Source organism: Hesperophylax consimilis, chromosome 24 (assembly GCF_061612785.1).
Source record: "Hesperophylax consimilis isolate HC1 chromosome 24, BYU_Hcon_1.0, whole genome shotgun sequence".
Lineage (NCBI taxonomy): Eukaryota > Metazoa > Arthropoda > Insecta > Trichoptera > Limnephilidae > Hesperophylax > Hesperophylax consimilis.
In genome coordinates this window covers 2,313,405-2,339,513 of record NC_142859.1, presented here as the reverse complement: position 1 = coordinate 2,339,513, position 26,109 = coordinate 2,313,405, and the positions used below count along the sequence as shown (strand labels likewise).

The 26,109-nt window shown below is 33.6% G+C and overlaps 1 protein-coding gene across 4 annotated transcripts in view; it reads right to left on the bottom strand.

Annotated features, from left to right (window-relative positions):
• Positions 1-26,109, bottom strand: part of Myb (proto-oncogene like protein Myb) — a 296,992-nt gene that overhangs the window by 110,582 nt on the left and 160,301 nt on the right. The window lies entirely within an intron of this gene.

Here is a 26,109-nt window from a genome sequence, read left to right as displayed (position 1 = left end):
GAAAATATTTAAAAAGCATGACCTATTTAAAACATGGCACATATCTCTCGGCGAAAAATAGTAGCATTTAAGGAAACACTGAAAATTTTCATATCTATAACATGTTAAATAACAGAAACAAATGTGTTTTTTTAATATAATTTTCTTATAAGTAGATAGAATTTTATATAAATATTTTTTCGAATCGGAAAATGTTTACAGATTATATTAAAAATAAATATAAAGAGCTAAAAAACATATAAAAAGGTTACACAAATTCGTGACCTACTTGTTCTGCTTGACAGTAAACTTACATTTGAGGTAAAGTGTTCAAGGGAAATATGTTATAAGAAATGTTTGGTAGAAATCCAGAATGCGGGCTCTTAAATCGTTGAATGTGAAATGATGAAGGACTTACAGAACCTTAAAAAGACTTGAATCCTCGACGCCTGGGTACAAACCTGAAACTATTGTTTATTGTTTATTGCGGTATTTTAAGTAGGTACATAGTTATCTATGTCCTAATACAATCCTTATATACATATACATAAATTATAGTAACACATTTAAAATGAATTAACAACATATTTTCGTAATTTAATTTTAAATGTTTTTATGTTTTCTTCTGATTTTATTTCTTCTGGTAGCTCTCCAAATATCTTAAACGCTCCGTACATCAATGACTTTTGACTCTGTGTTTTTTTCCTGAAGGGGAGTAATTCAGACTACTAACTGGTACCTACTACCTTGGAAAGAAGGCTGTATCGATTCAAAGTAAATGAACACTAAGTAGTGACACATGAGAGATACAATGACATCTTTGATGAAGATACTGCAATAACTGACGGACACTGATTACAAACTACTAATAAAAACAACACGACTCGAGTTGCAATGCCCTCAGGTCATCAAAACTACATAACTTAAGGGCGATGTTGACCATAATTTAAATATCCTATTCAAAGACGTCAATAAAAATGTTGGACGCGAAACAATACGAGAGCACGACAATGCGCGCCGTTTGCGGTGTGGCAAGACAATTTGCCCGCACCGAGCGCACAAAAGGGCACGAGAATGTTCAATATTCATACAGCAATAATATCGCATTGTCCCCGCGAGCCGCCGCCGCGGAACGCCACTGGTGGCCTTTTGTATGCGAGCGATAAAATCAACAGGGGATGCGAACGCAGAGTACTAGGAAATAGGCAGTGGCGTTGCACGGAATACACCAGGGAGCTTTTTACACATTTTTTTAGAAAATTTGAATTGACGAATGGTTGTTTGACAGATCTGTGATTGATGGTATCTTGGACAAAGCTTTCTTCTTGGATGAGATGAACCAAGTGTGAAAATATGTATTGTACTTTCGAGTGAGCCAATTTTTAAAGCAACAAAAGATTATCAAGAAGGATTCGTGTGGTCAGAAATTTACGTATATGTAAAAGATAAAAGGTTTTTATTTATTTATTTTCTGTATTGAAATGTTTTATTTTATCTACATAAATGGATACATCAATGGCAGCATAACCCTTGAGGAGTAGTGGTAGGCTCTAGCAAATATCTCCATTTCTACAGGATTCCTACTATCTCCTTCCAGCTCCTTATGCAAAAGAAAACATTATTTGTCAAAGCTACAAAAGCTGAATTAAGTCACAAAGTCTACATTTCAGTTCTACTTTCATACCATGCACGGCACATTAACCAACTCTTAGAAATATAGGTAGGTACCAAAGTGAAAACATTTCTTTTTTATTTTTTTAAATGGTGGGGAGGGGAAGAAGATGGTGAGGAAGAAGGTGGGGAAGTACCTGGCTATTCAGATTTGCTCACCAAACACGGTTAAAGCCATTTCAAGGAACCTTTTGATTTGCAATTCTGGTCTTTACTGTAGGTAAGTGTCTACGGTTCTGGAACGTGCCGCAAATATATTATAATATTAAATGATTAAGCGAAATTCTCTTGCGCGGGCTGGGATTTGAACTCGCGACATCCGGATTCCTAGCCAAGGATCGTAACCACTCAGCCACGGAGGCCGTCATGTGATATTATATTACGATGGTCTTACTTCTTACTAATTAGAATCTTATACGCCCGTTCAACATTGATGTGGTTAAGTTGGCATTGAGCCTGGTTTAAGACCGTTTTAACCAAATAAACGGCATGGTAATAAGTCAAATTCTTCACGGTTCTAAAGTTACGCACCGCGTAATATTTACACCGCCTTTATAAGCAAGGGGGTAAGTTAAATGGCATAGTTTTAGGTTAGCATTTTAAAAACAAATTGTTATGAAAATGCATTTGGATGCCAAATGGGGAAGGCAGAAGTAGACGTTAGAAATTCATTTAGATGCAAATTCGATTATATAGCTCAATAACAATCATTCGAGGAGTATTCAGACTATTCTGGATATCAAGGAAACGTGATCGATTAGCCATAATTCAGGGTCGAGACAAAGTGAGTGAGTCTGTTGAGAGTGCGTAACCTGCATAGCGCCAATGCCCGGGAGATGCCATTCCAAATATAGACACAGTCGCAGCAGGATCGGGATGATGAAGAAACTACCTAATACGTCACAAACATTTAAGTAATCAAAAGACACAAACAACTTAAACAACTCTTCTCTAAAACAATAATCCTATACATTGATAAAAATACAAAACAAAAGAAATAACGAAAAACACACACATTAGTAACGCTAGATCTCACGGTCAAAACATACCCAAAAAGCAATAACGAATACAACATTTGGCCAAATAAGTTTCTTAAACTCGTATTTGGGTAAAATATACTAACATCAAAAATAGACAGTGACGATGGGGTTTTTCACACACATTAAACATGTCGCACCTACAGCAGAGGATACTCTAAGTAGAATATATAACCGAAAATATAATTGAAACTACTATAGAAATAATTAGAAATATATGACCAGGTACTTTCTAACCATTGGCTTCGTCTTCTTGTCCTTTCCACTTCCTTCCACCTCACAACATTCATAATTATAATCCCTCCACTGCCAGCTCTTTCGTGGTATCACAATTTTAAATAATAACAACCATTGAATTCGGGCAACTGAATTGCATTGAAAGAATATCAGCATGAGATGAATCAATTTGATTTCAAGCAATCCCGAAATTTTAGATGCACAATTCGGGGTAGGTAGGTCGAAGGAGGCCAGGAGAATCATTCTTCTCATTTGATTTCAAAATTCTGCTGCATCCTGGAAAAGCATTCACACAACCGTCACCACTCGAGCGTGTGACAAAAGACAAGAGCCGAGTGCTCCATCCTGACGAGTGTGTTTACCAAGGACTCCGAGACAAAACACCAGCGGAACAGGAATCCCGCAGGAAATAAGGAAAAGCGGGTTGCAGAGAGATAAACCAGTCAATGGGATCAACGACTCCCGCCTCGAGATGTTGACGTAACGAGGGGACAATAGCAGTGGTAGGAATAGCAGCAGATCAGACATGCGTGGATCATTAAAATTGATCTATCCGAGATCCAGATAGGGAAGTTACAAATCGAAGCCTGCATACCCAATAAAGCACGACTGGAATTGCACAAGTGGAGTTCAGAAATCTGGGATTTTGACCGTTCATATACTATTACACTTTGTGTAGAGTTCTACATTATATCAAGGATGCTAAATGAAAAATCTTCTAGATTCCATAATCCTGAAAAATTACCGCTACCTACTTTTTATCAATAAAAATCTCTCAATGTTGAAACCTTTATTTAGCCTGTAGAAAAAATGTGTATTTTATACCTAACATAAAATTTTACTTTGCTCTACTGCGACTGTGTACAAATTGGGATATTTTGTATTTTAACTCTCGACTGTTTATCTCCCAATAATCTAAATTTAAGGTCATTTCAAGTTCTTTGTTACTTGGGTTTGTACAGAGCAATTGAAATGATAATTAATATAAAAAAAATATTTTATATAATTCACAATTTATAATTAGTTTCACGACAGGGAAAACCATCGAAAGCAGGCAAATGAGTCAATATTGAGTAACGAGACGACCGAAGTTCTGGAGGTCGGGTGCACAAGTTAATTTTATTGTATTTATTCTGGTTATTTTACTATTAATTCACTGGCTCCAGTTAAACTCGGCAATTGTGACTCTTGTGCGGTATTCAAATAAAATTTTAAAAAGGGAGTATTCTGTCGTTATAGAATTGACAGTATGCAATAAGGTACTTGCAAAGGTCGAATGCACCGATAGAATTTAGTTCAGTTAATAATGCAGCCACGGCCAGGACCCGTTGTGATGGTAAATCCACTTAATTTAAAGCACCGCCAAGTCATTGTACGGGAGAAGGACATGCACGTTAAGTATTCAAATGCATAAATTCTGCTCTCTGGAAAGAAATGCACCGAACCACCATGGTTTTGAGGCTATTGCACAAAACGGGCATACTAATTATGCATGAAATTATAATAAAAAAGACATTTCATTCAGGCTGTTCTCAGAAAATCTTGTCATTCAAACAATACAGTTATGAAAAATTGAACGGGAAAGAAGAGGCGAATTAATACAATGAAGAATAGATTGACTCTTGAATGTTTTGACGTTGTCACCGTGAGCAAATAAATATCATGTGAATCAACTTCGAATCTTACATTAGAAACAAATTGATTCTCAATCAATTCAACTTGATTCTGAGCTATGAAAAGTAAAATACAACTTCATATGGCTAGCAAAAAAACGACGACAAAAATAATAATATATAATCAGCATTAAACATCATTGCTCGGGACGCGAAGGTACTGGGCTACAAACTGTGAAAAAAGATGCACTCAGTACCGAGTACAAACTGTGGAAAAAATGCACTCAAAGCCGCATTACTTCAAGGGCCGTTTGAACCTCTTTTTAAATCAATTCATTAACCGGATCAGCGGAGGACTGACAACGTTCTTCCGTTCTCATCTTGTCGTTATGTAATTGCTGTGAAGGACATTCAACCAAAGTCGATGTCCCCTCACGACACAACACATCACAATACTATATCTCCTGCTTTCTGTCACCCTGATAACTATACTTCAACTCCTTCATATTGCGTACCTTCGTTCGTCCTTTGTGGTCCTGTTTGAACAGGGCACGTCTGTACTGCACTTGTTTGTACTGCACACTTGTGTCTGTTAGTTGTTCATTATCTTCTTCTGTATATCACAATTTTACGTAAGTGATATTTCAATAATATCTAAAACCAAATGTAAATGCCCACATAGCCAAGATGGTAGCCGATCTTGTTAAAACAAGATTAATTTCGTGAAAAAAAATTTTTTCGTAAAAAGCAAATTTCGCTAGACGCAAATTATTGATTGATTTAGAGCAGTTTATTTTAAGTAGCTGAACGTATTCTTACTATAACATATTTTAGATAGATAAGTAATGTTGAAATATGGATTGGTAATGCATAAAAGTAATCCGATATGTTGAGTTTAATAGAAAGGATTTTCAACATTTTTTTAGAAAATTCAAATATTAAAAATTGTGTTCACATCTCTCATTAGAAGCGTTCTTGAATATAAGTCTACAATATCGTAATCAGTAATCACTTTAATATAATTGAAAGAGTCCAACGCAATTTTTTGAAGAGCATTAATTTTAGACTCGGAATTGCTTTAGAATCAATATATGTGGGGTGATTTTTTACTACATTCATTGAAATTGTTGAACTTGTGGCAGGTGAAAATTTTTCGATTTTATTTTTTAAATAAAATTATAAATTATCAGTTGGATATATTAATGTTGACTCACTTTCATATTAATAGCACTAGGTCAACGTTCCTTGTAAGTATTATTGTGACAATTATACTACGGTTTCAGGCTACAATTCCACTATAGATAGATTACACACCACTGGTAATTCTTTTGCTAATGTAGCTGATGTTTTTAAAATGCTTTTATTTATGTATAAAGCTGTACTTGTCAAATATTTTACTGCACCTTTTTTCTGTTGTTTTAGTTTACTTATAAAAAAATCAATCTTATAATTTTTCTCTCCTTTCTTCTTTGCATATTTTATATTATTTTTTTTACTAAAACTGTCAGTATCTATCAAGTATGTTAATGGCTTGTGTTGATTTTTCTAAATAAAATTTAAAAAAGTATATTATTATAAGTTGACGAGATTTCCTTACGTTTCACGTGACGGTCGACCCGCTTCCTCGTCAGCCTTTTATCAGCCACGCAAAGGGTCTCAAATATTTGATCAGCTCGTCATGAAAAAACAAAGCCTTCAGTAACTCAGTCCCTAGAGGCTTTCAGTTTTACGTGGGTGGTTTTCCACTCGAGATTTTGAAACAAAACATACGTAGGCACTTACCTATTTTATGTAAATCAAATACAACCTCTGGGACGTGTTTGAGGAGCGCTTCTGTATTAGTAGAGAATACATACCTGAAACAAATAAAAACATCATCAATACATTGAAGAAAAAAGAAGTGATTATATTCTAGTAAAGACGGAGTTTCAAAGATTTTTATATGTATGGTAGCAGCAATTTATATTACGTGTTTATTTTGCTATCCGGTAAAAATATCATTCGATCAATTTGAAGAATTTTTGGGAGAGTGAAACACTAGAATTGATTATTTTTTTATAATTATAAACTAATGTTTATAATACAAGGTTTTTTATGCATATAGTTATTTGTTTATTTAACGCCCAGAGGGCTTTTACATGTGGGTGGTACAATTTTAATGACAGACAGTTTTTTAACATGATAAAGAAATAATAAAAATAAAATTACTTTAAAAAATAATATATGCAAGAAACAAAAATTTAAAATAACAAGAACATAAATTAAAAAATACAGCGATTTGACTGGTTTACAAAAATATAACTTACATTTAGGAATAGTGTTGAAATAAGTCTTTTACGTGATCCACAAAATTCGCAAAGTTAATATTAAATATATCGACATCACCTAAGTATTGGTTTCCCATAGTGTGAAACCGTTGTATTTGGGGAGTTCGCAATGTAATTGCGCTTATGTTTGTTGCAGTGGAATAGTGTATTTTGTCGTGTAGTTATTGTAGATATTCGTAAGTTTATGAGTTGCAGAAGTTAAAATAGTTAGTTTTAATTTTTTGCATAGCACAAAGGATAACAAATTATTATAAGCAAAAGTAAAATTAGTAGCCTGAAATATCCATACAAATTGAAAATATCTCCCGAGAAAAAAATAAATGCCGCCGACGGGAATTGAACCCGCACCTTCTGATTTCCCGTCAGGTGCAGAAGGTGCGGGTTCAATTCCCGTCGGCGGCATTTATTTTTACTAGGGAGATATTTTCAATTTGTATGGATATTTCAGGCGACTAATTATTGCTTATTATAATTTGTTACACTAGAATTGACTCAATCAATTTGGCGCATTCATGTTTGAGCTACATACTATAGTTATACGACATAATTGATAAAAGTTTTATATGGTATTAGTGAACCCCGCAATACTTCGCTACTGCTAATGTCTTCCTAATACCACAATGTTATTGTTAAAAAACTAAATTACATCGACTTTAAGGCGTATTAATGTATCATACGTAGTAATGCAAAATCATGTGTTTTTGGTTTGAAAATTTGGTCGCCTAGAAATGTTTCAGATGCTTTAATTAAATAATGCGAGTAGAATAAATCTTGGCCTTTGAAACAATCGAGTATTTTTTATATAGGTCTTTTTATAAGCCCAGAAAAAAATAATGTACAGGCCTGTGAAAACTGCTTTAAAGTTCAAAATCTCCTACTTACGAACCCATTTTCGGTTGTGATTTTATTGTATAATGTGGCAAATTAAGTTATTTATAAAATGATCGGAAAAAAATTAAATATTTATGCCTGAACATCCACAAAATAAAATAAAAGGCACTTTTTGGCCATGTCTTTTTCTTGCATAAATCAAAACAGGCGGATGGTGTTAAGCGGGAATTTAAACATTATCGCCATCGACGTAAGGGTTGTTATTGAAAGCGGCTCAATTTAAAATATTACACGACGTAGTGCATCGCCTTAATTCGAATTCGTATCTCATTTCGGTACAGAGATATTGCGTTAAGTATTATTCCTCAGGCGTCTCCGACTTCTATCATTCATATCAATCTCTAAACCCTCTCGGCACTAATAAGGACAAACGTTGAAATTTTCAGAGGTATCGGTCGACTACTTTTCGAGTTTTGCGAGCGCAAACATACGCAGGCGTATAAGTTTTGTATTTAAATGGAATAATGCCTGAAGGGCTATTAATTATAAAATCTGTTAGTAGGTATGTCTCACTGAAAGATCAGAGAATACACAAACTACCATTACCATATTTCCATATGAACGTTCAGCCTTCTCACTGCGTTCATTCTTCTCATTATGTCATTAAGATTAAGTACCTACACACAGGAGGGAGCGCATCGCACAAATGTGCAATGTGTGCTATGCACACGGGCGGCAGAAACAAGGGGCAGCCTCTCGAATTTGCAACTATGATACTATTTGATTCGACAGTCTATGTGACGTAGGCATTGGTATAAAAATATATATATTTGTGGTGCCTAAATTGGGAAATAATAATTATGCGAATAATGTAAAAGGGTTCCTACTGCCCGGAGCCAGGGAGCTATGGCTTCGAAGAGAAAGGTTGGGAAATATCTGGCTTTTCAGATTTCGTCACTAATCGAGGCTTAAGTCAATTCAATAATTATGCATTATCCAGCGTGATACTGCGAGTATCTACCATTCTGGAATGACATGAGTGCCCTTAGTAATAATAATAATAAAGTATAGTCCGAGTATACATTTAGGCACAATCAAGTTTTAAAAATAAACAAAAACCAAAGTTTGGTAATTAAACATAACTTGATTGACTGCCGTAATATCATACCATATTATATAGTTATAGTTTTACATGACAAAATTAAAAAAATAACTTATATCATTGATGTCGCAATTCCAAATTCCTGTAATATTCAAAAATCTGTTAATGAAAAAATAAGAAAATACACAGATTTAGGAAATGAAATAAAAAGAATTTGGCATTCTCAGACTATAAAAATATTACCATGTGTTATTTCGGCTAGTGGCATTATACCTAGCTCTCTCATTAAAAATTTAAGCGTATTAGATCTATCAAAAAATTTATATATAACGATGCAAAAGTCGGTCATTTTGAATACATGTAGGATAACGAAAGATTTTTTAAATATTTATGTTGAGGGATCAGCAGGATTTATAGGCCCTGTTAGGAGTTCTACCGAGCCGAACCCTCTGATATGAAAATATCTGGAGTCGGTGAATTATTTTCCAATTTGATCTCTGGTGAGTTGACGTGTTGTTCTTGTATTGTTTTGTATTTATTTTGCTTATATAATGCACTTGCATAATGTTGATTGACTAGATGATAATTTGTGGAAAAGTGTGTGGAAGGGTTTAGTTTTTTCCTGTGGGGAAGACTTAACCCGGACATAAAGTCGGAAGTTGAAAAATATTTGGATGATTTGTAAAAAATCACCAAGGGTGCTGTACAAATATATAACATATTTGTACTATGATCTATATTATTACTAAATATAAACTAGGCTAACTATTATCAACTCATGGCTAACAGATTGGATCCACCGGTTCGGCGATCACTAATACCAAATTATATGTACAATGCGTTTGACCAATGAACGCGATGCTGCGTTAGAATGTACATGGTGTCTTGAAACTCGTATTACAAATTTAGAGCCGGGTTTACGCTTCAACATAATAGTATCGTATTGGATTTTATCGTGAAGTAACGTTAGCTTTTTTATTTAAGAATTTAAGTGGTGGCCCTGGATACACGGTGCAAATGATTCACAAAGACATTGAGAGTGAATCCATTAAGTTGGCATTCCTTTCAGATCTCAATTCTGCCATCAATTAGCAACTCAGATAATAAGTTCGGACACCGCTTTACATCGTTGTTGAAACGAGCTCATTGTTTCAATTACAACTTGTTTCACACTCAATTAGTTGGCAAAGGATTTCCAATAATTGATGGCTTTTCGTTATTAATTATATCTTGTTTAGCTTGGTGGGCATAAATGACCGGGATTTTTGAACCAAAAATTTACCTGATTAGAAAAACTATTAGAAATTAATACATAATTTATGAATAAATTTGTAAATAATTAGATACCGAAGAAAAATCACTACGAACTGTAAAACAAATAGAGACTACTAAGCAGCACACTGATACACCACAATTATAATAAATGAAGCTGTAACCCGCCACGCATAGCTGTGGCTCAAGCAGTCTGTGTAGATAGAGAAACGATAGCGCATGTTACTTTTACGTCCAACAGATGGCGCAGTTTAAAAAGAGCATGTTTGTCCAACAGATTGCGATGTTTTGAAAAAAGCATGTTTTTACCTGTCAGAGGTGACATCTATATAATATAGGTATATAAAAAACACGTGCGTATTCGAATGCAACGTTGTCAAAATTTAAAAAAAAATCGGTGAAGAAATTTCGGAGATTGAAGATTTTGAACAAACGAACACTTACATTTTATTTATGTATAAGACTAGCGCAAATTCATGAAAAATCACGGGAAAATGAAAAAAACGTACGGCAGGTTCACATTTTTATATTAATTATTATTTTTTATGTATAATAATGTATAATTTATGTGATTTTTAAACGACTGCGGAAATTAACACAAATAATTACACTTTGACATTTCTGTACTCTTGGTATTTTGTTCCTTTCAACCGGTTCATATTTTAACGTTATTTTATCAGTAAAATACTTAGCGCAGACCCGTGAAAAATCACGGTATACTCAAATATTATATTTTTATAGATGGGTACCTACTTTATCACTTGTCTGAATGTTTCACACGATCGGTTTCAATTTTGAAAGTGACACTTAAATTCAATCTAGAGAGAATGACAACATAACACTTATATTCAATTTCAACAAACTCGAGTTCTAGGGTTCATCAAAACAGAGTTACGCAGGTCAGACACACAACCGAAATTAGAATTTAAAAACAAAAAAAATTCCATCTTTATTTAACAAATACTAGCTTACTACACGACTTTCAGAAATATCGTAGGCTCACAATTTACAAATTTGTGACAACAAAAAAGATTCAAATTTCATAAGGCCTGAGCTCAGCGTTTGAGAGTTTTGTCCCTACAGATAAAAAGATCTCTGCTTTGTAGTTTGGATACATTACCAAGGAGTCTTGGTTTTTGAACGCGGGAAGACTATTAAAAATAGTAAAATGGTCCATTACTTTCAACAATTAACTTTTTTTTTCACAATGAATGGATGAAAGAACGTCCTTTGAAAATCATATAGGTTACTATATTCGCAATAATGTTTAAATTCCACCTGTACGGACTGTACGCAGTCCTTTTATCCCGTGGAGACATCCTTTCGTCCTTTGATGAGGCTGACGTGAAAAGTTGACGCCGGAGTGCCTCGACTAAAAAGGATTTACGGGATAAAAGGAAAGGATTCCCTGAAAGAAGCTCCGAGATTTGAAGTAGAATTTTTTAAAACTCATCAGTCTTGGTTTAGCAAGGGCTCGTCAACTGTAATCACATTAACAATGTAAATGAATTAATAAAGCTTCTGCGAAAATATATAAATATGATACAAGGCTCCTCCTAGACGGGAAGAATAAAAAGCAAGAGGAAGATAGAAATTGGCCTCAAAGATACAACTCGTAAAACAGATTGAAGATTGAAAACACGGTGAAAACACATTAGAGGAATTGAAATAGAGGAAGAACCGGTGATAAAAGCTTTTAAACTGTGAACATATGGGGGAGGAGCATCATCAAAATACCAATGAAAGATATGGTGACTAAAAATTCGACCGAAATTTGATAAAAATGCACAAAGAAGACTTTAATATTTTTGTAACATCATGAGGTGCGATACATAGGTTAGATTTAGATAACCTAACCCAACAGAAACATACGAAGAAGTGGAACATGGAAGACGGAGTAAAGAAGGGCGCTACACCTTATAGTATTAGTGCCTGATTTACGAGACAAGCAGTTCCGCCACTAGATTGTCGCAAATCATTCGAATGTGTGGTCTCGATTCAATCGAGTAATACGATATATGCGAATCTGTGAATTTGAGTACTTTAATGACGAATCTTTATAAGAATTCGGAGCGGTCATTTCTAAACATGTCGAGTAAGCCAAAATGGGAGAAACTGCACAGAAAAGACCCACAATGGCTGCGCCGCAAACAGTAGTGAACTTTACTTTTCTGCGCAGGGACTCGTGTTTTTGTCGATTCTGTACCGATACCGACTCAGTACCAGTGGAACGACGCGCTAAAACCGATTTTCGATAAACTCGAGTATCAAGAATCGTTTTAGAAACTGTAAGCTCGACTCAAGTCGAGCAGGTATATCGATTCTTCTTTAAACTCTATTATCACCGTTACCCCACCCCTGCATCTTAGTGCAGTGAATATTACTTATGGGGCTTTACTTTACACTATACGGTGCACACTGTACACGTTGAATACTGCATACAGGACACGGGACAGCATTCCTCGGGTTCCGGCATAATGTGCAACTCTATCCCCGGCCAAATGGCTGCTCGAGGAACAGAGCGATGGGCGACAAACATTGATCGATACCGTGCTGTCTCGGCGTTGAAATCGCGCTAAATACTTCTCGGTTGATTGGTTCAACCTGACTATTTTTTTATGGATCGCCTGTCAAGTTTAATTATTGAGCATTACGTTTTTATTCGGCATCGGGTTGCTTGGCGGAACGTTTTTTAAAGGAAAGGAATGAGCGAACCTGGGGGGTGAAGAGACCTGTCCTGTAGAAGGAAACACAATAATAATAAACCATGTTTAATTATTCCCCCTGTATCGTTACAAATAGAGTTACTGATATCCTTACTAGGATCTACCGTGGTGAGGATTTAATGACATTAAAATTTAATAATGTGTTAGCATAAAAATTATGGAAAAATAAAAAATAAAGTTTCCAATTTGTATGGGTGTTTCAGGCTAATGATTATTGCTTATAATAATTTGTTAATTATAAATTTATTATGTACCTCGTCTATTTAGTGCAGTTGTGTGGTATCTTTTTCAGTCTATATTTGGTGTCGGTATGTTGCCTATTTCTGATCTTCCTATGTTTTGTATCCGGCTATTACTCGTTATTTTATTAATGTTTTTATTTTCGAATCCGAGTGAAATTTGGTTGTAGAGTTTAATAACATTAAAATAAGCTTTTTTGTTCAAATTTTGAATTCGTAGTAGCTTGTTAGTTTTTTTTTCATTCTGAGATTATGGAAGGGTTGTTTAAGAGGATGTGAACAATTCTTCAAATTTCAAAGTTAATTTTCAAGTTCTGTGAAAGATTTATTCAAGTTCTTTTATTATTTCAGTTCTGTCAAGCAACTAGCCTATAATGATATAATAACAGAACTTGAATAGGACTTTCACAGAACCCGAAGACTTTTAGACTGATAAGCACTAATGAGTCTAAAAGAGTACCTACGATTTTAGAATATAATTGGCATGCTGTTAAGATTCTCGCAGATTTCTTGTATAATAATAATTTATTTTTTTAAATTTTATGTATATTTTTTTAAATCACAATTGATTTGCATTCTCGCAAAAAAATAAATAATAAATAGTAGATAAATAAGATATATACATTAAGTATTTTTGTTTTCTTTTTCAGCATGGCATCAAAAGCAATCGGCCTGATTGCTTCGTTCGTGTCTGTGATAAAATAAATGTAGGTAATAGTTGAGCATGTAACGAAACACAACACACTGTCAAACACATACATCATAGAATATTATGAATTTGACACAGCAGTTATGTACCTACGTCTAATTGATTTGCGTCCTGGTGTATTATTGACTTAATTTGTCAATAAAGACAATAATTCTCAAAGATGACAACGGTAGTTTGAAACCAGACAGCATAAACTAAAAAACTTAAATAAATATGCCAAAAAAATTTACACACTTCATTTCATTATTTTACATAATTCTAATTCTGCCAAGAAAAATGTTTTCAGCTAATAATGTCGTTTCCATAAAAAAAAGTGTGGGAGCAAAATTTTGAAAATAAATTTACGTCTTGAAGGATGCGATGGTACAAGGCCGGATAAAACATCTAGTTTAAAATAAAGTTTGGTAGTTAACCACAAAACCACAATAGATAATAATAAAAATGGTGAAATAATTAATAATGCTTAGGTATTCTTGACAACTAAAAATAGTTTCACAAACCCCTTATCTACGTGTTCCAAAAATCTTTACAATAAAAGAAGCTCTCAGTGGTTTATGGCTGTTCAGAAAATTACAGTAAATTGTACACGACACTACATAAAAATAAAGTTCAGATAGACACAGTTCATTTTTTAACTGGGGCGTCGCTACTGTAGATATTTCGTATACAAAAGTGAACAAAAAAACATTCCTTCGGTAGATAGTTTTTCTTTTAAAGGCTCGGTGTAATAATTGGTTCCATGATAACTTCTAAAAATGACAAATCAACACACCTTTAAAAGGTGATATAAATTCATTAAAAGTGATGAAAAAAAACTACGTTAAATAGTTGCATAATATGTAACCTATTTAACCTAGTTTTAGTTTCATCAATTTTCATAACTTTAGAACACTTTTTATAGGTGCGTTGAATTATCATTTTAATGAGTTATCCGGTCACCGTAATAATAATGTTAAATTGTAGGTATAGATAGAAAAAAACTAACTATTTATCACGCGGTTTTCACAGGGGAGAATAGAGAGGATGGACCGCCAAACAACTTGGTTTTGGCACACACTCCTTGGACTGAGGGAACCTAAACGCAAGCCAAATACTATGTCTGGTGATCGCGCTTTCGGAGCATCTGGGCCAAAGCCTTGGAATAAATAACAGAATTCAGGTCTAAACTAAAAACTTACCCCATTCTTTAGGGAAATTCCAATTATATCCAATTTCCCAATTATGTCCTAAATCCTGTATCCATATTTCACTAATAAACAATGAGTTAATTTTAATTAAGTGTTAATCTCAAGTGACCTACCAGGTAAGTATGGTACTGTAGATTATCTCCATATATGGTTAGTAATAACAGATCATTGTAGAAATTTATTATATACTTGTACAGCGCCCTTGATTTTGCAAAACAACGGCATATACAAATCATCCAAATAATGGTTATTATTAACCACTCTTCCGTTATTTTGACTCTTGACATGTCCCGACTCAAGTATTTGGTTCACCTGATCGTGCCATGAATTCCTCGGGCGTCCTCGACTCCTTCTGCCATTCATATTCACTTTATACCTACATAATATATTTTCCAACCAATATATATTTTGTATTCATATTCGCTTTATGCATAATAAATTTTCCTTCCAATATATATTTTGTCTAGGATGAACGAAGTATGCATGAAGAATGAGTAAATGATGAATGTAAGTAAGTCTAAAGTAATGGTGTTTGAAAGAGAGAGTACGAAAACAGTGTGCAATATAATTGTGAATGAGGAATACTTGGAGCAGGTGGATGAGTTTGTGTATTTAGGAAGCATGTTTACGAGAGATGGGAAGGCTGACAGAGATATTGAAAGAAGAGTAAATGCAGGTAACTCCATTAATGGAGGACTGAACGCAATTGGCGCTAACAAAAAATTGTCCAAAGAAGCGAAGTTAGCAGTCCACAATGGAGTGCTGGTACCTACCCTGATGTATGGAAGTGAGGCATGGAACTGGCAAAGAAAGGATGAAAGTAGATTGAATGCTGTTGAAATGAGATACCTGAGGCGTATGTGTGGTAAAACCATGTATGATCGTGTGAGGAATGTGGAGATCCGCAAAGAGTGCAAGGCTGATGTAAGCCTAATGAGTAAGATCAAGAAAGGGACGCTTAGATGGTTTGGGCATGTAGAGCGAATGAGCGAAGAAAGGAGTGTAGGGAGAATATACGATGCAAATGCGAATGGTAGCAGAAGTCGGGGACGCCCGAGGAAGACATGGCACGACCAAGTGAATCAGATACTTGAGTCGGGCCATGTCAAGAGTCAGAACAATAGAAGAGTATGTATGAGACGATGTATGAATGTGAATGAGGCAAGGGGTGTGTGCCAAGACCGAGTTGTTTGGCGGTCCGTTCTCTCTGCCTACCCCTGCGGGGAAACGGCGTGATGGTTAGTTAGTTAGTTAGTTCCACTCCTTCATTGTTCCTTGCCAACTTTCTTTGTCCTAACTATCAAAAAGTCTCTTTCTCCATCTTACTCACTACGCTTTCATTCTTCATCATCCTTGCATTATTTGCGATTCTCCAATACATGGCTTTACCACATATACTCCTAAGGGATCTAATTTCTATAAAAATCAGTACAAATGTATATCGCTAACCAGATAGGAAAATACGGATTTAAAATAAGGGAAGATTACAGTAACTGCCAAACATAAAATAATAGATTTTTAAACATATTCTTACTAGTTTATGTGCAAAAGAAATGTTAAACATTAGACACTTCATATTTTAGCTTGCTACGTCATTTCCATCATGCGCTATGGAGCTTACAAATAATCAACTAAATAAAAAATAAAAAAAATAAATATAATAAAATTTGAAGTTATTTGATATCTTATTATTGAAAAAATCATCTACGAGTATCTACAAACAAATGATTGACACATCATGTCCCTAGTTAATATTACTAAAATATTTTTAAAAAATACAAAAAAACGAGTCCATTCAAATAATTCAAACCTAATCCAATCGAATTCGCATCAAATACTAGAAATTCCCATACTTTTTTTACCCAACTTGTGAGATTCCCTCAGCATAATGTAAACAAATTCCCATTGTATTAGTTTGTGGGTCTCGGGCAATAGTGCAATCACCTCTCCCATGCTCCAATACAACATGCAGCAGTAACCTTTAATGTGTAATGCCCAAATTGCATATGTCCATGTGCATGTGCAACTAAGGTGGGCTTACCTAGACAGAGCTCCTTTATGTCAGGGGTATCAAACTATGCAACATCGAAAAACTAGATAATACTTCCTAATACTAATAAAATCGTCAGAAACTTACAACCATTCACGATCTAAATAAATATTTTAAAAAATAAACTTTCAGAGAGTTTCAACAAATTTTGCTCTTAGCAAACAACTGATAAATCAATATGGAATAAACAATATGGCGTCTTGTCTTTTTACGGTAAAAGCTTCTTATCTTATGCTGGAAACGACCTCGCGAGCTGAAAATAATTGCATTGAAAAAGGTATATTACTAAACGGAGAAAAATGAGTATTGCTGATTTATTGAAAATCTCTTCAAATTATTGGTAATCCGGTTGAAAACGGGATTGCGGCCGCCTCCTGATAAACTTTCAGTAAATTCGTAATTATACATTTAACGATGCAATGCGAAAATGTTAGAATTTTTATGAACGTGTTCCTCAGGATACCTAACAATTCATTCGTTAATGGGCTGCGATCCCGTTTTTACCCGGATTGCAAATAGTTTGAAGAGATTCTTAGTAAATTAGTAACATTCTTTATTAGTTATTTTTTTCCGCCGTCCTAGAGTTTTGTTACTTCAGACAGACAGATTTAAAAAATGAAAATATAAATAAAAAGAAGTAAAACAATGAACCTTGCTTATCTTGCATTTTCTGTCAGATTTTTGATTAGATTTTATGGATTCTTACGTAATCCTGTAACGAGCTAGGGTTTGTAACAATACCCTTTTATGTGACTAACCAACTAGTATTGGGGCTCATTTGACCTCATTACTATTACCATCTGATGGTTGCATTTACTTAACTGAATTTACGTCACAGTAATGTTTTATGAGGAAAAATTCTTAACTGATTAAAAAACCTCATACAAATGACAAGATAAAGGAAAACAATTAGTTCTGAACGTTTTACTCTATTTACAATTATGATTTACTGAATGTAAATACAATGTTCATATTTGGACTGCGTAATTTTCAGTTCGGTGTGTGTAAGTTAAGAAGTCAATTTAGTACTACAAAGCCACGAACAAATAAATATTTTTACTGGTTATCTACACGCACCGAATTAAAAATAGTAATTGATTAAGTAATATATTAATCTTTTACAGAAAAAACATGAAATTATTAGTATAATACTAAATACATGTAATAATATTTCGCATTGCGGGCAAGCAAAGGGTTGTCGATCACTGCCCTCCATGATCGCAACTTACCGAGTTTTGCGTCATGTGCAATGGTCTGCGTGCACCTTTATGACGTATGGGTACAATGACAGGTATGTGTGTGTGAGAAAGCCACCCTAATGCGGGATTGTTGATGGAGCCACCCTACGAGGAAAATGCAAAATAGGGTGACTAAAAAGTAATGAGAATTTATTTATTTTATAAAATAATCTAGGATAGATATTATTTGATCCAGTTCATCCTCAATTTTTTTCTGTTAATTTTATAACTACATCCGCGTCAGAGCGGTAGGAATAGATATCGTCAGATAAAACGTAGCAAAAGTGATTAAAAAAATTTATTTATTTTAGTAATCAAAGAATGTTCTTTTTAAATACATCCATTTAAATTTCACTATAATTTCCGATAGTGAAAGAATGCAAATTTTGGAAGCGGAAATTAACCACTTCCCGAAATCCGATTGAGCTGAAACTCAACAGATAGACTAGTTATCGATGACAATGAATTTTATCAATTCTCTTAGTGGCAATCACGTACACACACGCGGACATATAAGCTTTTCTCTAAAATCGGATGACATTACAGCAGCTAATATAAGAAATAAATATCGGCCCTACCCGATCGGCAATTGGCGAGGTTGGTAGGAAGGTTCAGATATTAGTCAAAGCAAAAAAATTATCTTTTTTTAAAAGACATTTTAAAATAGGTGAATTATAATAAAAAACTTTGTTTTTTAGTTTGATTTTTTCTTTGTTATTTTTTATTTGGTTTAATATTTAATACATTTTAACACATTTGAGAATGTGGACCTTACTGGATGCTTTACCCGTGCTGAGGTATTTTATGCTCTCTATGGGAATGGGATGACAAATTTCAAAATCAGGAGTAAATTGAAATCCTCAATCTAAAAACCTTCTACACACCCCACTACAAAGCATCGGGTAGTTTATAACCATAAGGACAATTATTTTTTAAATTTGAAATCATGCAGGATATTTAAAAAAAAATCAAAATAAGGAAAAATGGAAATCCGCAAACCTAAAACCCTGAAATTCTGCACACCCGACTACCAAAGCATCGGGTAGTTTATAACCTTTAACAATAGCAATCATGAAGGTGGAAGGTGGTGCAAGCGGCAAGCGGCAAGAAGCAAGAGGAGGGATAAAAGAGGGACAGAACACCGCGATGGGTAAGAGGGTAGAGGGTTTCCCACGGTGGGGTGGGAACCGGGAGACCGCGACGGGCCGTGGCAGGGGGACACTACCCCACACTACCCCAAATAAAGGCATGGTGGGTAGGTAATGCAAAGCTGCACAAGGGGATGAAGCGATGCGCGAATTCCTAGACACTATAATGAAGATGATTTTTTTGTTCTGATTTATGCGGGGAGTGAGAATTTTGTCGATTTTATTTTAATTTAAATTTTTTTATTTAAAGAGTTTGTGACAGTAATTAGTATAACGATATCTAAGCACCTATTTAGTAGCATGTAACAAAACGAATATACTACCACATTAATAGGAATATAGAACTGTAATTTGAAACATTTTACCTTGCATCAAATGGGACACAGAATCAAATGAATAACTTAAAATCTAATCCTAATGAAAAAACCACGTTTTCGATCTTTATTTATTTATTTATTTATTCATTTATTTAACGCCCAGAGGGCTTTTACATGGTTGGTAGTATAATTTTAATTTGACAAATACTTTCAAACATAAAAAATAAGAATAAAATTACATTTGATAAAAGCTATGTAACAAGTTATACAAACACAAGAAACAAAAACAGAAAATTACAGCTATTTGTTGGTTTACATGATGTGTTTAGGAGTATTGTTGAAATAAATGTTTTAAATGATCCACAAAACTTGCCAGATCTTAACAGATTTCTGGATCTTTATCACGTATTATTAGAAAAACCTCGATTTTAAAAAAATATCCAGTTTATACTAATTTGATCTCGAAGGATTGATGGTTATAATTTTTAAAGTACAATAATTTTGCTATAATTTGAAGCAAACATGGTCTCTGTAAAGCTGAAATACAATGTCTGAAATACAATTCGAAATTTCGTAAAGTACCATTACATACCACCAAATGAAATAATAGTTCTAACTTTTACTGTATATTTACAGAGTTATACGATTTTCATAAAATTTTGTTGAGTTTGATCCTCGATGATGATTTCGATAATAATTATTGTGGCTTCGAAGTTCTTCAGCTTCTGAGTAGGTATTCTTGGGGATGAGCCACATAGACAATCTTGGGAGAGGGGTCAAAAGTGACAATAATAAATCAAAGTAGAAAAATCCGCAGTTTTATGGATTTTTTACCAAGGTTCGCAGGCCTTTATTGCGTAAAACATAAAAAATCATAACTACCCCATTTAATCCAAGGTGATAAAATTATTGTACCAATATTCAGATATATTATCGTTCTGCAAGGGTTTTTGTTAAAATAACATATCTTGTTGAGTAATTAAATAATGCAGTCCACATTATTTATAAGGGTGCATTAAAAGCTGCAAATCGCACGCGGAATTGCATCATAAACTCGCGGGCTTTTGGTTGCACCTTGTAAAATGCAAGCGTGAACTAGTTTCAGCATTTTAGTGCGAGCTTTGGTGCGTTCGCGTTGCAGATTATACGATAGTCTAACCATTATATTGTTATTTATACTGAAGAGGGGAGGAATTTCATTACAACAGAAGGGGAGAGGATAAGGCTTAGCGATTAAGGCTCAGTAGTAAACGCTCAAAAAGAGGAAGAAGATGGTTTGAAGGGAAGATATTCTTTGAATACGAATGATAGAGGAAGAGCTAATATTAAACAAAAAAAAAACAAAAATTAAACGAAAATTATGAAAAACAATAATTAAACATGACTGGTTAAAATAGAGCAGAAATCTCTCGACGAAAGCCCAAGTTGTATCAAAAGATACACTATGATTTTTTCATACCTATAACATGTTAAATAAAATTAAAAAATGCGTTTTAATAGTTTTTGGAGAATACTTAGGGAATTCCGTATAGTTACCGTTTCAGCTCTACAAATTTGTAGAAATTATTTTCAAAAACACCATAGTATATATTTTTTAGGATCTTAAAAAGTTAAAAGTATTCAAGAGAAATATGTTATAAATTGGTAGAAATTCGGAATGCGTGGACTTAAAAAAAAAAAAAAATTAGAAGAATATTCAATATTATACCAGTTACCAAGAACAATACAAAAAACGTAAGCAGGTATTGATAAATCAATGATAAATTACAACTTGAGGAACCGAAGATTCGAAAATACATCATAGAATCTATTTTTTCAATATACATTAAAAGATAAAAACTTAAATTGCGTCAGTGAAATTATTGACCTAGGTATATTGTTCGATAGCAAACTAACTTTTGTGTATCATATTAATAACATTATCAATAAGGCTCTTAAGACTCTTGGATTTGTTTTGAGAGTTTCAAAAGACTTCAATAATTTAGGCACATTTATCATGTTGTACAAAACACTTGTTAGATGCCAACTAGAGTATAACTCTACATTATGGTCTCCCTTTTACAATATTCATTCCGATAATATTGAAAAGATTCAACATAAGTTCTTGAAGTATATAAACTATAAATTGCATATTCCTGTAGAAAACATTGATTATAACTACTTTATAGATAAATTGTCCCTATTAAAACTTTCTGAAAGAAGAATAAACACAGATTTAATAGTACTACATAAAATACTTCATTACGTTACATTCGTTTTATTTTTATTATTATCCACACACTTCCTTCCCTTTATAACAATCTCAGGCGAAATTACGTAATGATATTTTATAGACATACGTAATAGGTACTACAACTATGTAATAACTAAAAATATCTAATTGTACTGTGTATGTCTTAACAAATAAATAAATAAATTACAAAATTGACTGTCCTGAGTTACTCCAATTAATCAGCATCCACATACCCAAAAGATCTTGCCGAAATTTACTACACTTTTATTTTTACAACACCAGGACACTGTCTTATCAAAATTCCCCAATTCCAAGACTTCACAGTCTCGGAAATAAATACTCTGATCTGGGAGATATATTTCATCTTAAAAATAATCAATATAAATATTGTTTATTTCAATTCTTTTATAGATCGAGACACAAATAGACATCTATAATTTCCGCAATATATATATATTTATTTTTATTTTGAATATCTATTTATGTAAGACTTCTTATCATTTTTACTAATGTATCTTATTTTATTATATGCTTTTGTTGTAACATTTAATATTTTTTTCTTTTTTCATTGTATTATGTTTCCTTTATTGTTTTAATTTTGTAGAATCTATAATAACTGTGATACTCTACTATTAAATTTTGTAGTGTGTAAAAGCCCATTAGGGCGTGTAATAATGATAAATAAAATAATTTCATAAATCATATGAGATTCATATTCAGAAAAGATCATCGAATTCCGAGAATACTCTCATTATTGTCCTGGTGTAATATCATCTTTCAGATTAGAAACGAATGGCTTCAGTCGTAGGCTACCAGACCTGAATAGCCAGGTACTTTTAACCATGCTCCTCCCCATATCATTCCCAATACCTACATCCTCACAACAAACCCTACTTATGGATGCTATAGTCCCACTGGCTCCGTGCAGTTGTGACTCTAGTGCGGTGTTCACATAAAAATAATGTTACATTGGATGGTAAGAAAATAATAAGACAAAATGTTAAATTCTTCTACAATACATACACAACCAACTATCAGACACGCTCTCTAACCAATAGGATGCATGATTTGGGCAACAAGTTCGGGGGTACTATTTATATATTTACTGACTCCATTTATAGAATCAAGCGTAATCTATTCCAGAACTTTGTTGCAATTATTGCTACAAATTAGAGTAGCGTTGGTAATGTGGTTTTAGTAATTTGTCTTATATGTGATATTGTATGGGTCGAGATGTGGATCTGGCACGATCTAGCACGTCCAAATACTAAAATATTTCACAGTCCCGTTTCCCAATTAAACATAGATTCTTTCATCATAATCGGGATTTTATTAAGGAGGGCGATTCGTATATTGATTAGTCAATGGTTCATACAAAATTATTTTCCAGCATGCAGTTGGTTGGGTCCGCGCATGTCCGTGTTATTTAATTACTTTGCAATTAATTGGGCTATTAACTCCGGAAATGTGGGGTAAGCGACTGAAAGCAAAAAGTGACCTATATTAAATTAAAAACTAATAATTGATTTACATTCTAGTCACTGCATCAAGTTCATTGCTTTATGAAGTTATTTTTAACCCATTGACAACCGCATTATTGTTTTCACATAATGTTAAGCATATTATTTCATGCTTCTTTTCACAAGTTTTTTTAAACTTGTGAAAAGTATTATAAATACACGTCTATTACAAAAAAAGTATTTCGACGGGAAGATGAAGAAGAAAAGATCGGATAGGACCGACATTTATTTCGTATGTTAACTGCTGTAATGTCATCCGATTTCAGATAAATGCGTAAAATATATCCGCGTGTGTGTACGTGATTGATAATAATAATAATATTTGGATGAATTATATAGCACCGTTTTTGTGCAAATTCACCTCAAGGGCGCTGTAAAAATATATAATACACTTCTACAATGATCTACTTACTATATATGGAGATAATATATAGTATCATACTTACCTGGTAGGTCAATTGAGATTAACATTAACTAATTGTTTATTAGCGAAATTTAGATACGGGATTTAAGACATAATTGGAAAATTGGATATAATTGGACTTCCTCTCAGGAATAGTATATTTAATTTAAGGGTATGACAGCTTAAAAAGTTTTAGTTTAGACCTGAATTCTGTTGGACTTGTTATGGAACTTAGTTCCGGAGGGAGTTTATTCCAAGCCTTCGGCCTAGATGCTCCGAAAGCGCGATCACCAAACTTAGTATTTGGCTTGCGCTTAGGTTCCACCAGTCAGCCTACGAGTACAGCTGATGATGTTGCTAATCTAAGAGATGATATAATGCATTGTCATCGACAGAGTGTCTATCTGCTGAATTTCACTTAGATCGGACGTCGGGAAGTGGGTTAATTTCCGCTTCCAAGTCTTGCATTCATTCACTAAGAAAACAAAAACAAAAGTGAAAATCAAATAAGATATATTTAAAAATAATTATGGTAAAATAAACAAATCACTTTTGCGGTTTTTGTGGCAGAAATAAGGATTGAAGCCTAATAGGAAACAAAAGATTCCACGGAGTAGATTGCCAACACATAGGAAAAAATATTTAAAAAAAAACTTTTGTTAACTTTAATTAACGCTGGTAGTCAAAGGGTTAACTATCGGGTTTCCGTTCATAAACAGACAATTAGCCAGCAGATATAAAACTAGGACAGGATTATTCAACAAATTAACTAGTTTTGATTACCATGTTGAAGTGGATTATAAAAATATATATAGATATCGTTTTATGTTCGTGCATTACATAATGCCAGATGAATCAATTAAATTATTATTATTATTTATAGTAAACTAGCTGTCGTGTAGCCGGAGTTTCTCGACTTTTCTCTGATTTCTATAAATATAATATGCATGGATTATATATAAACTTTTTGGAAGAAATTCTCTAAATGATAGTGAAAACCCAATGAAAATCCGTTGCGTAGTTTACAAAGAGATTTTTAATACTATTCAAATTTCAAATATGGGAATGATATATTGAGTAGCGTTACAAAACTGTATGTTGTCACCGATGATAAAACAACTATAATTACTAGCAATTAGTTTAAGGCGATGCACTACGTCGTGTAATATTTTAAATTTAGCCGCTATCAATAACAACCCTTACGTAGATGGCGATAAGGTTTAAATTCCCGCTTAACACCATCCGCCTGTTATGATTTATGCAAGAAAAAAAAATGGAAAAAATGCCTTTTATTTTATTTTGTGGATGTTTAGGCATAAATAATTAATTTTTTTTCGATCATTTTATAAATAACTTAATTTGCCACATAATACAATAAAATCATAACCGAAAATGGGTTCGTAAGAGGGAGATTTTGAACTTTAAAGCAGTTTTCATAGGCCTTTACATTATTTTTTTCTGGGCTTATAAAGAGACTTATCTAAAAAATACTCGATTATTTCAAAGGCCAAGATGTATTCTACTCGCAGTATTTAATTAAAGCATCTGAAACATTTCTAGGCGACCAAATTTTCACACCAAAAACACATGATTTTGCATTACTACGTATGGCATCGCCTTAAGAACAGATACTAGGCTACTAAAGATATACCATTAGTAAAATTATGGATAAAAAGGCGATATGTGTAAGTGTTCTGGATGAAGTTGATTTTATAACATAGATATTACGTGGTTTGGAGAACATTACCACGTTTTAGATATTGAAAAAACGAGAACAGTAGAACTGAAATGAACATTAGCAAGTCATGCTATAAGGAAAAAGTTTGACGGTGTATGACTGGTGTATGAAAAAGACCACCAGGAAGACGCAGCAGAGATGGAGCAACGATTTAAAAATATGCGGAGGACTTAAATGACAAGCCCTGGACAAAAACAGGAAAAAATTGGAAAGACAGGAAGGGTGGACGTACCCATAAATGGGTAGAGCAAGGCGAAGAAAGAAAAAAGTCGAATAAAATGGTACAACTGAATTTTTAAAAAGAGTTTAAAATTGTCAGAACTAAAAGCTGTCAGAATCTGTTCACTCAATTTACGAATGTATACCCCAAAATGTTATGTAATAAGTGTAATTAACACGCTTGTTTCAAATTATTTAAATGACCTGCCATGTAGTCTGAGGTCAGAAATTGACATTGGGGATCTAAAAATCAAATTAAAAACACATTTATTTTTGGGACGCCTGGCAGATGTGAAGAATCGAAAATGATTTT